This window comes from Chlorocebus sabaeus, chromosome 17 (genome assembly GCF_047675955.1).
Source record: "Chlorocebus sabaeus isolate Y175 chromosome 17, mChlSab1.0.hap1, whole genome shotgun sequence".
Lineage (NCBI taxonomy): Eukaryota > Metazoa > Chordata > Mammalia > Primates > Cercopithecidae > Chlorocebus > Chlorocebus sabaeus.
The window spans coordinates 12,556,572-12,570,004 of NC_132920.1; the positions used below are offsets into that span (position 1 = coordinate 12,556,572).

General features: G+C 39.1%; 1 long non-coding RNA gene across 1 annotated transcript; it reads right to left on the reverse strand.

Annotated features, from left to right (window-relative positions):
- Positions 1-857: 857 nt before the first annotated feature.
- LOC140708921 (uncharacterized) lies at positions 858-3,551 on the reverse strand. The gene is made up of 2 exons (XR_012089235.1): positions 3,170-3,551; positions 858-1,599 (listed from the first exon to the last, which is right to left on the reverse strand). It is a non-coding gene; the product is annotated as an uncharacterized lncRNA (long non-coding RNA).
- Between the last annotated feature and the right edge of the window lie 9,882 nt (positions 3,552-13,433).

Genomic DNA, 13,433 nt, shown 5'->3' on the forward strand with positions numbered 1-13,433 from the left:
TAGGCTTGACTTTCACTTCTTTATTGGATTGCTCTCTATTCTACCAGGCTTAGTCTAACTATCAAAAGAAAAGTAATATAAACTATACTTGATTAAACATTATGGACAGAACGAAAACCCAAAATAATTTCTTTTTACCATGTAGCTCCTATGGAAAAATGCCTTCAAAATGCTGCAAGCACAATTTATTTAAATCATCCGACTTCCAGGTCTACTGCGTCCAATAGATGGACAGGACTTTTTGCCCTGTCCAGACAGACACCAAGTTTAAAAACATTTTTAAGAAGCCCAAGCACCTTTTTGATCTAACTTTAAAAAGCATTGTCAATGTCAAGAACACAGTGGCTGTGGGTTGTTTATTATGCTAGGAGGAGTCTTCTATGTTGAATTGTTTGTGTGGTATGAAGCCACATTGTATGGCTGCTGTCCCTCTGGGACCCTCATGAAAAGGAGGTATTTGTGTTCCTGCCTGTGCCCGTAAACGAATTGCCCCCTAAAGTAAATATAATATATAAAGCCAAGTCTGGCTCCAAAGTCATGCTATGTGCCTCCCTCTGCCTTTAGAGGAAGTTACTCATGCTTATCAGAAGGCCAAATTTGGTGTGGCATTATTAGGTTGCAGGCAATATGGTAATGGGACCGAGAGAAGTGGTTTTAACCAACAGAGATTGTCTCTGAGCCACCTGGCTGCCAGGAAAAGTGTATATTACCTTACCCTTGAGCTCAGAGAACTTACATAAATGTAAAGAGAAGTCAGATCCTTCGAGAATTGGCATCATATCACTAGGTCGTGCAGGGGAAGTGGTTAAATACATCAATGTGAAAATACATTTTCACTTCTATGGCATGGAAGTTGAAAAAACTGGAATTTATTTTAGTTTATTTTATTGCTCTAAATCAATCAGGAATTACTAAAATCCCATGAGGAAACCAAATATGCAGGAAGTCAGTCACGTGACATGATTGTGACCACATTACAAGCTAGACAATGAGATAGGACAATAGAGAAGGAAAGTCAGGTTGAAATTATATGGCTTCATGGCTGAACAATGCCATTTATTTCCTTTCCCTGATGTACAGCTTCTGCCCATGAGCCATCAGTTCTATCCAATTTTTTTCTATTTCTCCAGGTTCTTCAGAATATTTGTGTCTGATGTCAGTTGTTAGTTCAATTGCATTGTTAGAGTTAAATAACATTGCTTTGAAGCCATGAACGTCTGGATTAAAATGCAGACTCTGCTGCTTGCTGGCTGTGTGGCTTTATGCAGCCTTTCTGAGCCCAGCTTTTTTAATGAAAACATCATACAATCTATATTAAAAAGTTCGATGGGCCAGTCACGGTGGCTCACGCCTATAATCCCAGCACTTTGGGAGGCCAAGGCCAGCAGATCATAAGGTCAAGAGATCGAGACCAGTCTGGCCAACATAGTGAAACCTCGTCTCTACTAAAAAGACAAAAATGAACAGCGCATGGTGGTGGGCACCTGTAGTCCCAGCTACTCAGGATGCTGAGGCAGGAGAATCGCTTGAACGTGGGAGGCAGAGGCTGCAGTAAGCCGAGATTGCCCCACTGCACTCCAGCCTGGCGACAGAGCGAGACTCTGTCAAAAAAAAAAAAAAAAGTTAGATGACACCTGAAACACAGAGTAGTTTCATGGAAAGTGAAGATTTGAAAGCAGATCATCATTCTAAGATATGTCATGAGAAAACAACTCATCAAACATACTTTTGCTAATTATTTTAAGAGAAAGGATTAAACCGAGGTATATTTTGTTAATTACTATCCGAAAACTTTTCATGTTTACCATGTGTTGGCATAATAGAAGACATAATTTTTCCCAAAGGCGTCAAACTTGTCCTTGATACTCAAGTGAAGATACTGGTTGGATGTTACTGATTTTGATTTTAAATTCAGAAATAGAAATATGCGAGGCACTGTGGCTAATGCCTACAATCTCAGCACTTTAGGAGTCAAGGCGGGAAGATCACTTGAGCCTGGAAGATTGAGGCTGAAGTGAGCCATGATTGCACCACTACACTCCAGCCAAAGCTAGAAAGGGACCCCATCTCTAAAAAGAGAGAGAGAGAGAAAAGAAATAATTTAAAGTTTCAGAAAGACTTCTGAATCTTAAAAAATTAAACATAAGTCTCTATGAAAACATAAGCAATAGTCTCATACTATTGTATGAGTAGTCTCTTCTTTTCTTTCTCTGCCAAGGATATCCTTCTCAGCCTAAAACACTTTTGTTGACAGTTAGCCCAATATCCACCACATTTTACATCTGCTAAGAATATTAACTTACATTTTCAGTTCAACCAACATTTCAATAACATACAAGGCGGAAGAATCAGGATTGATTCAGCCAATTGAAACTTTGTATACTGAGGCATTTGCAGTAAATCTAGTAAAAATCTTTGGATTTTCCAGAAACTTAAAGCAGTCTATTTGTGTGTGTCTCCCTGTTTTGTTTGTTTGTTTGTTTTGTTGTTGGTTTTTAGGTGGGGTCTCAATCTGTTGCCCAGGCTGGAGGGCAGTGGCGCAATCAGAGCTCACAGCAGCCTCTGCCTCCCAGGCTCAGGTGATCCTCTCACCTCAGCCTCCTGAGTAGCTGGGACTACATGTTTCATTCACTGTATCATCTCAAAGCTTAAATAAGAGCCTGTGGAGCCCCAGATGAAGTTGGAGTAGGAAGAGTAGTGTCAAACTTTTGAAGAGTAAGTTTTAAACCGAGCATTCCAAGAAATAACTGGTGTTTCCTCTTCCTCTTGCCGACTGGAGAAACTGAAGGACGGAGCACTTAAAATTTCCCAACCCCATTCAGTGGAAAAGGAAATATACTGTGGAAAGAATTGCTAGCAATTGTAGTCAGTGTCCATCTCTATGGATTTGGTGTGGAAATTTACATTACAACAAGTGAAAAACAACTTACAGTACCCTCAATACAATGGGCATCAATTATTCTGCTTCCTTTGGTGATTTAAAAACAAATCTGGATCTGGATCTGGATATATGTGCTTTAGAAACTGCCATTTGTCAACTTGGTTGTTGCTATATGGCGTTTGTACAGCTTGACTTGGGCTTGTCTTTTAAAAAAAAAAAGCTTCTTAAAACTGTATGCCTTTATCAGAAGTCGCCCCTCGGCTATTTACAAGTGCCATGGTTACAGACCTGCTAGACTGATGATATTCACATGCAGGAAACAATGCAAGGAAAACAGGATTTGCACGGCTCCGACTGCACTGGCCCAAGAATTCCAGGAAGTGATTGTACTTTATGAAACCGTCTGTGCTCCGCTAGATTGTCTATAGCTTTTAAGGTCAAGTCCTATCACGGCGAGTTTGCAATGCCCTTTGTAACAAGGCAGAGTGTTTATGAAGCTGAGTACATGCTGTATTGTTTATCAGCCCAGGCAGTTGAAAGGTGCGATATTCCAATCTCGTGGTTCAGGATGGCACTGGGAATCGATCACAGGCTTTTCTGACATAGGCTTGGGATTAGTTCAAAGAGTCCCTGGCAACAGTGACCACGCAACAGTCCAGCACATGGAGAAAGTCACGAAGCCCACAGTTCGTGACAAGAGAGATGGGTTCATGTGGGAGATCAATGTGGGGAGCACTGTGAGTTTATGTTTTAAGATCCCTGTGCTTCCTGCTGTGGCTGAGCGTCTCCTTGAAGAGGGAAAGGTGCTGCAGTACAGTAACTGCTGATTCCGAGAGTACGGAAAGGAGAGTGAGACAACAATGGAATTTATTTCTTCGTAAGAGAATTGGGAGGCAGCCAGGCATTCCAGGGCCTTGCTCTCGAATTCTTTGATTTCTCTACAGTGCATAATGTCTAGAGACTCCTGTTGCCTCTGGACTTGGGGATACTGGAGCCGGACAGTGGACGCCCAAACTGCTCACGTTACTCCACAGCCTTGCCTAATCTCTTTGTAGGCGCCAGGCTGGACGTGACTGACCAGACCCCTGCTTGCTCCCTCTCTGTGAATGATGTTGGTCCCTGAAGCTAGGTTAAACAAGCAATAGTCTATAGCTATTGTTAAGGACGCTGTCGTGATGGAATCAGCTGGGTACTGGGCATCCTTTCCACTAGGAGTGATGGCTGCTAGCCAGGCATCTGTGAACTTTCTGGAGACATTTAGGTGTTGTGTACCAAAGTCATGGCACCTTAGGGGCAAGCATGATATCCCGTGTTTTCAGTTGGATGGACTGAATGAAACTCAGTGAGTGACTGCTGATGTCCAATCAATCAATATCGATTTAATGAAGTCTGTTTGTTTGTAAGTCAAGTGACTTGCCATTAGAGACTGTTTCTTCAAGGGAGACAAAATAAATGACAACAATGAAATACTTTTTAACCAGTTGCCACATTCTGTGTCCCATACTGGCTTTTGAATGTCTGGTTTTGCAATGTAGGGTTGTATTTTACTGACTGAATTTTATTTTATTTCTAAATTCTTAGGCATCTTGAGGTTCATCACTTAATAGGTACTCTGTGGACTAACATCACATAGCTATCATCAAGCCTTTTAATAAAAGTGTTATTTTTTTCCAGTAGACTCATAGACGACCATTGTTGGATGTCTTATGGGCATAACTACCTCAAAAAGGGTTGCGAATTACTGGCCAAAACACTTAAGTAAATAAAAATTAAAAGTGCCACTTATCAGGTAAGAAGAGTCCTGAAACCTCTGTTTTGGTCTTGACTCTACCATTAACTCCTAGGAAATTTTACCACCCCCAATTACAGATATTGGGATAATCATTCCCTGCACCTTTGTTTTTCCTCGGCAAAAAGAGGTGCTTTAAATGTATAATTGATCTATAGGGGATTTCCCATCTATGAAGATTGAATCTCTAACACTTGGCCTCTAAATCAGAAGACTCAGGGGTGTTTGGACCAGAGCAACTCCATCTTGAATAGGAGCTGGGTAAAATACGGCTGAGACTTGCTGGGCTACATTCTCAGTGAGTTAGGCATTCTAAGTCATAGGATGAGATAGGAGCTTACACAAAATACAGGTCATAAAGACACTGCTGATAAAACAGGTTGCAGTAAAAAAGCCTGCCAAAACCCACACAATCAAGACAAGAGTGACTTCTGGTTGTCCTCACTGCTATGCTCCCACCAGCACCAGGATAGTTTGCAAATGCCATGGCAATGTCAGGAAGTTACCCTATATGGTCTAAAAAGAGAAGGCATGATTAATCCACCCCTTGCTTAGCATGTCATCAAGATATAACTATAAAAATGGACAACCAGTAGCTCTCAGAGCTGCTCTGCTTATGTACGCCATTCTTTTATTCCTTTACTTTTTAAATAAACTTGCTTTCACTTTGCTCTATGGACTCACCTCAAATTCTTTCTTGTGCAAGATCCAAGAACCTTCTCTTGTGGTCTGGATCAGGACCCCTTTCCAGTATTTAGAGAGGGAAAGTGAAAGCTTCCTAGGGGAAGTAGGAAAGTAGAAAAACAAATGAGAAAAAAAAAAAGATATGAAAATTTGAGGAGAAATACCACCATAGGGAGAACAATAATTAATAATTATTTACTTTGTAAATATGAAGTATTATTTTAAATAATTTTTTCACATTTATTAAATCCTTAGAAAAATTCTAGGAATTTGATATTATGATTTTTAATGAACAAAATAAGGAAACTGAAGTTTGTAAAGTCCTTAAATGACTTGCGAAAGATACATTTGATTAAGAGGTTGAGTCTACAACAAACCAAGCTCTTGGGCCCCAAAACTAGGGCCCCTAAAAGGATCCACCTGCGAGGGAGAAAGTGTCTAATTGGAAAGAGGATGAACTAAAAGCACATTCAGTCTTGGTTTTTCTAGCTATACATATAACGTTCAGTCTTCTCTATGTTTTAGGTAGCATAAATACAAAAGGTCATGGGCCCTGCATAAGAATGTTTTCTGATTTTAAACGTGCTAATTTTATTTTTTTACCCTGTTAAGGCATGTATACTTGAGAGGGAAAGGAAATTATGGAGTTATTTATTTGAGGTATATCTAAGATTTTTTTTTAAGTACATTAGAAATTATGAAAACTGTATTCTATGCCCTAATGCTCTCAACACATTATCAGATTATGTAAATAAATACCTGGACAAATTGCTTTATTTATTCAATGTTTATGCACCTAGAGTTAAGAAAAATGCTGTATTTAGGCTTGGCATGGTGGTGTATGCCTGTAGTCCCAGCTACTCAGGTGGCTGTGACAGGAGGATTGCTTGAGCCCAGAGGTTCATGTCCAGCTTGAGCAACACAGCAAGACCCCATCTCTCTCACTTAAAAAAAAAAAAAAAAAAAAAAAAAAAAGCTGTATTTAAAAATTATAGGAAGCAACAAAGACAGTTATCAGAGAAAAAAATACTGTTTATAATTCTTACATTAGAAAAGAGGAAAGTCTTAAAATTGAGTGAACTAAATACCCAACCTAAAAAAATTTGACAAAGAAGAGCACAATAAACCCAAAGAAAGGAACAAAAAAAGATAATAGAAATAAGTACAAAAACAAATGAAACAGAAAGTAAAATTTCAAAAAGCTAAAAGTTGTTCCTTAAAAAGATAAATGTTTGGTGATATTTACCCCCCAAAAAGGAAAGAATATGAAAAAAAATAGCATTAGGCATAAAAGAGAAGATTCTTATTCTTTCCATAGACATTAAAAAGGAACAAAAAAGAATATTATGAACAACCTCAGGCCAACAAGTTGTGAACAGATGAAATATATGTATTTGTAGAAAATATTACATAAAAATAACTTAAGAGAAACTAGAAATCCCTTGTATAGTAAAATCTAATTCAATCTGTAGTTTAAAATCTTGTCACACAGGAAATACCATGCCAGAAGAGTTTACTCATGCTACCAAACATTTCTTACATAAATTCTAGAACAGAAAAAAAGGAACACTTCCCAGCATATTTTATGAGAGTTGCATAACCTTGATATAAATGCTAGCCAAGGACAGAACAAAATAGGAAAACTACAGATCAAGATTATTGTAATTCACTATTTAACAAGTTAAAAGAGATTAAACCATATAATTACATCCATAGTTGCAAAAAAGATGTTCAGTAAAATCAATAAACATTAATGATAGTACTTTCATAAAAGTAGAAAGAGAATGAGTAAAAAGACTTAGGAAGGAAATGTCTTTAACTTCATAAAGAAGACCTACAAAACTCTAGGGCAAATATGATATATAAGAGTAAAAGTTTCAAGTATTCTTTTTAAGATCATGAACAGGACAAGGATGACCAGTCTTACAACTTCTTTTTCACACTACAGTTGAAGTCTCAACTATCAAGACAAAACAAGAAAAAGAGAAGTTCTAAGAATTACAAGGAAAGAAATCAACTTTTTCTTCTTCTTCTTCTTCTTCTTATTATTATTATTATTATTATTATTATTATTATTATTATTTGAGACAAGATCTCACTCTGTGGCCCAGGCTGGAGTGGAGTGGTGCCATCATAGCTTACTGCGGCCTTGCTCCTGAGTTCTAGTGATTCTCCCACCTCAGCTTCCCAAGTAGCTGGGACCACAGGCATATGCCACCACGCCTGGCTACTGTTTCTTTATTTTTGTAAGGACGGAGATCTCCATATATTACCCAGGATGGTCTCGAACTCCTGGACTCAAGCAATCCTTCCACCTCAGTCTCCCAGAGTGCTGGGATTACCAGCATGGGCCATCACATCCAGCTCAACCTCTCATTATTAACAGGTGACATTGTTTAAATAGATAAATATCAGCAAATAAATTATTTAAATTAAGAAAATTGACAAATTAACGAATAAACAAAAGCAACTTTATATATATCAAAAATCAGATAGAAAATGTAATTTAAAATATCTTTTACAAAAGTAACAAATTATATAAAATACATAAACACATAGGAATAAATCTAAGAAAAGGCATGTAAGACACCTATAGAGAAGGAGAGAGCTTTTTGAAGTTCAGTAAATTACTCAATTATGGAAAAATATACCATGTTCTTGGATAAAACGACTCATATCATAAAGTTGTCCATTCTTTTCTAACGGACATAAACGCAAGTGTAATTATGATAACAACTCCAACAGGTTTTTTCATGGAACATGGCAAGTTGATTTTGAAATTTCTGTAAAGGATAAAGGGTAATGGATGGCCAACATGCTCCTAAGGAAGAAAAACAAGGAATTTGTCCCATTACATATTGAAACATTGTAAAACTATAGTTGTTAACTTATTAACAATGTGATATTGCACATTAATAAAGAAATAGGCCAAAGCAACAGAATGGGGCATTTAGAGACAAATTCACAGATACATGAAAATTTGATTTATGGAGGGGGTAGTATTTAAGATCAATGAGAAAAAGATAAACTATTCAACAAATGCACCATACACAAACACCAAATTCAAAGAGGATTAAGGCATAAATGTAAAAGTCAAAACCATATAATCCCCAAAAAAGAATGTAGGATATATCTATAAACAAAATTTAAAATGCACAACTCTGTAGAAGAAATTTGAAGAATTCAATGACTTTAAAACTAAAAACTCTTCTTTGTCAAATGGGTGAAATGATTAACTATGGAACAGCAAATATAAACAAATCACATATATAAAAGTAAATAAAATTTAGTTAATATTTTTATCTATCACTATTCCTAATTTGATTATTTAAAGAGCTCCAAGCAATTATTAAGAAAAAGAAAATGACCCAATAGAAAAATGGACAAAAGACCCAAAAAAGGAATTCCAAAGAAAAGGAAACATATATGGCCCATAAACACACGGAAAGAAACTCAGCTTCATCATTAATCAGAGAAGCACAAATACAAATCACAGTGAAGTTTTATGATATTGCAATTCACACTCACCAGATTGGGAGTAAAACCAGACAGTAGCACATGTTAAGAGGATGTTGAGCAATGAGATTTCTCATCTACATCTGGTGGGAATTTAAATATTATGTATTACAACCGGCCGGGTGCAGTGGTTCATGCCTGTAATCCTAGCACTTTGGGAAGCCGAGGCCTGCAGCTCATTTGAGGCCAAGAGTTCCAGATCAGCCTGGTCAACAAGGCAAAAAACCCATATCTACAAAAAATACAAAAAGTAGCCAGGCGTGATGACATACACCTGTAATCCCAGCTACTGGGGAGGCTGAGGTGGGAGGATGGCTTGAGTCCAGGAAGTCAAGGCTGCAGTGCGCCGTGAGAGCAGCACCACAGCACTCCAGCCCAGTGACAAGTGAGACCCTGCCTCAGAGACAAAAAAGGAGAGTGAATACATTCATAGGAAGGATTATTGTGCAACAGTGAAAATTTAGTGAGCTATAGGCATCAACAGGACGACTTCCCAAGACATAATTTTGAGTAAGAGGAGCAAGTCCCAGGAAAATATAAATAAAAATTTCAATTCATATAAATTCCCACCAAAGAAAACACTAAACTGTATTTTGTTTTGGGTTATATACACGTGTGTTAAAACCATAAAGAAAAGCTTGGAATGATGAACGCAAAATTAGGGACAGTGGTTACCTCTGATGAGGGGCGGGAGAAGCAGCCTTTGAGGTTTACCCAGGAAGATTTAAGGTGTGGCATATATTCCATTTCTAAAGCCCAGTGGTGGGTATGTGGGTGTTCATTCTGTCACTATTCTTTTTTTTTAGACAGAGTCTCGCTCTGTTGCCCAGGCTGGAGTGCAGTGGTGCGATCTCGGCTCACTGAAAGCTCCGCCTCCCAGGTTCACACCATTCTCCTGCCTCAGCCTCCCGAGTAGCTGGGACTATAGGCGCCCACCACCTCGCCCGGCTAATTTTTTGTATTTTTAGTAGAGACGGGGTTTCACCGTATTAGCCAGGATGGTCTCGATTTCCTGATCTCGTGATCCGCCTGCCTCGGCCTCCCAAAGTGCTGGTATTACAGGAGTGAGTCACCGTGCCCGGCCTATCACTATTCCTTAGAGTACAGTTGTATTTTAGATTCTTCTGTGTATATGTGATATACTCCACAATAAAAGTAAATCTATACTTTTCATGGCCTTGTCATGTATAGAAACCCCTCAAAATACCCTTATCCTTTACCGCTGGACCATTTGGGTGGGAAATGTTTATATTTTCAGTATAAACAATACATACAAAGGCAACTACAAAACGTTTATGTGACATTTAAGGAATAACACTTAAGAACTAGAATATTGCCAGCATTTCAGAACCACCTTCCTCACCTGGTAAATCTCCATGATCACGTCCTCCTCCCTCCCTCGTTCCTTCATCGATGTGAAGGATTAGTTTTAAGGTTTGAATGGACAAAATGATAGAACACGAGAGAACGTACTGACTGTCCAGGTGAGCACAGAGGCTCAGAGGATAGGAATTTAGTAAGTGCCACTGTCAACATACTTCACATAGTTGGCAGTTTTGCCTAACATGGTCTCTGCCTGCAGAATTGCCACAAGTTGGAAATCCCACATCAGTCACCACTTCCCTGGGGACATTAGTTGTTCATGTAAAATTCCGAACAATGGAAGTTGGCTTTTAATCCATACGGAAATGGAACACAAAGACAGAGCCCTAGAAGTGGAGTGTGATGCTGAGGATTTTCCCTTAAGCCTCTTCCCTTCCACATGTGTTGATGTGTGATGTGTTGGTTAAGAATTTGGAAAGCACAGCAGGTTTTAGGAATTATTCTTTTCTCTAAAGAGAACAATTTGCTCTTAGAAGAATGACAGTTTTCTTCCCTTATTACGTGAAAGCACCCTCTGACCCCCTAAAAAGCAGAGATCTTTTGTAGGGATACACACAAGTATGAAAAACTGAAAAGCAGAGCCGGTAATAACAGATAGAAAATTAAAGAGAGCTGTCACCTCTGGCAAGGGGAGGGAGGAGGACATGATCACGGAGATTTACCAGGTGAGGAAGGTGGTTCTGAAATACTGGCAATATTTTATTCTTAAGTGTTATTCTTTAAATGGTACATAAACGTTTCATAGTCTCCTTTGTACATATTGTATATGTCACAATACATTTTTATTTATTTTGCCGAAGTGCTATCTAGTTGCCAAAAAAAAAAAAAAAAAAAAAAAAGGCAGAAGTAAAAAAAGGGTTTCCAAAGAACCAGGATCAGAATGAAGTAGAACAGCAGGAGAGAGGTTTGTCTTTTTTTTAATTTTTAATTTCTAATTTTTGTGGGTCTATAGTAGCTGTATATATTTCTAGGTTCCAAGAGACGTTTTGATACAGGCATGCAACGTGACCTAAGCACACCACAGAGAATGGGGTCTCCTCAAGCATTTATCCAGAGAGAGATTTTTCATGTACACCTGTACTCTTCAAGTTTCAGCCTTTTAAATACATAACTTTCACAAGAGATGTTTTGAATGTTTTCCCTTGACCTTGAGAAAGAAGAGCATTTGCTGAGATGCTGCCTATTGAGTGAAAGGGAGGGGAATCCTAGAGGAGGGGCCACTGAGTTTACCACCTAGTTGACGCACAAGAAGCGACTTGAGAAGGACTCCAAAAGCAGCAGGTCAAGGGGAAACCAGCATTGAATCAGCTGAATGGGTACCTGGAAGTGGGGTGAATGTAAGTGCCAGTTTGCCTGCAATCCCGCCATATATTCCTGTCCCAGAGTAATTATTAACAGCACTCCTGTTAGTGGCAGCAAATTTGTACGAGTCTGCAGCAACCTCAGCTCTTGCCTCCTCAGAAGAAAGCATTCGACTGAGGGGCCTATAGCAGAGTGAGAGACCGAGGCAAGTTTGAGAGCAGGAGTGAAGGTTTGTTAAACAACTTCGGAACAGGAACAAAAGGAAATAAAGCACAACAAGAGGGACAAGTGGGTAACGTGAGAGATCTAGTGCGCTGTTTGACTTTTTTGACTTGGGGTTTTATATGTTGGCACGTTTCTGAGGCATTGTGCCTCTTCTCCCCTGATCCTTTACTTAGGGCATGCTGTCTGCATGAGCAGGGACCTCCAGCTCTTGGGAGGAGCCACATGTGCAGTGTGTTTACTGGAGTTGTGCGCATGCTCACTTGAAGCAGTCTTCCCCTACCGGTCGAGTGTTCCCGTAAGGTCACATCCAGTTAAACTCTGCCATTTTACCTCTTAGTTTGCAGGTGTGACCCTACTCGCTCAGCTCCTGAGATCTTACTGGGAAGCTGCTGATCACCAGTTTCAGGTGTTTCTATTGAGAGACTGCCTTTCCCTGCCTGGGTTGCAGCCAGTTATTGTTTTCTAGAGACAATTAACAACTACCTGACTATCACTTGATGGTCGTCTGACTTTCCCACAGTAGGGAGTCGGGAAGCCTCTCTTGCCCTGCTCATCTCTGCCTGACTACCTACCGTAACACTTCTTTCACTTTCAAAAGTGTCCAAATTTGACCATAAATAATGTGGTCAACCTGTACATACAGGAAGAAATGTAATGTGCTGTGGTAGGAGAAGGGCTCATCCAGGAAGACGTCTTAAAAAGGGACTATCTAGGGCTTAGATGCTGTGGCTCTAATTGGCAAAGAAGTGTGGTAAAACTCTAAAAAAAAAAATTAGAGAGAGGAAACGAAGAAGGAGAGAAGGAGGAGGAGGAGAATTATTTTTGTGTTTATTTAGATCTATACAAAAAAAAAGAAAAACACAATGGAAGTAGTTATTATTTTTTTGACCAACTTTTCTTCTGCTTTGAGCTTCTGAAGAGCATGCCTGGGCTTTCTTTCACCTCAATTTTTGTTTTCATCTGAGATAAGTAAAAGATATATGGGAACTGGCATTATCTAAGTTGATTTAGAGATTAGGGTGAGTTCATTTCCAGCTCTTCATCTTGCCTTTGGAGGAAAGGCTGGAAGCTTCCTACTCCTTCACACCACAGAGCTTGTGACCTATAATTTTTGCTGTTTCTCAATCTGCATTCTTGTGGCTTTGTTCATTAATGGCATGCTGTAATTTATGAGCTTTCCTCTTTTGACCCTTTAAGAGAACTTTATCAGTATTCTCTAATTTTATTAACAAAAGAAAAGAAACTATTTTTAGGAACCCAGACCATCCCAAGCACATGCTGCGGTTCTACAAAGCGGTCCCGTGAGGTAGTTGCTCCCACACGTGGTCTCAGCTCAGAAGTCATTGTTTTTGCAAATGTTGTCCTTTAAGGAGGAACAAGTTGCAGAACTTTTGTTTCTCTTTTCCTTTCTTTTGGAATATCAATTTGCATATAACCATATGGTAAATAACAGTCTATGGGAAAAAGGGGAAGGGATGGAGAGTTAAATGGAGGAAGTAGTAAACAGAAAAAGTAACAGGTCACACAGAAACCAGGAAACTACAAATTATAGTGGTGGTGCTTCCGTTTTCTTCCTGCGTCTGTTCTTTAGAAACAGGGGCTAAATTGGGCTGGGTAAGATCTAATTGGGATTTCTCCCAGATGCAACATCTT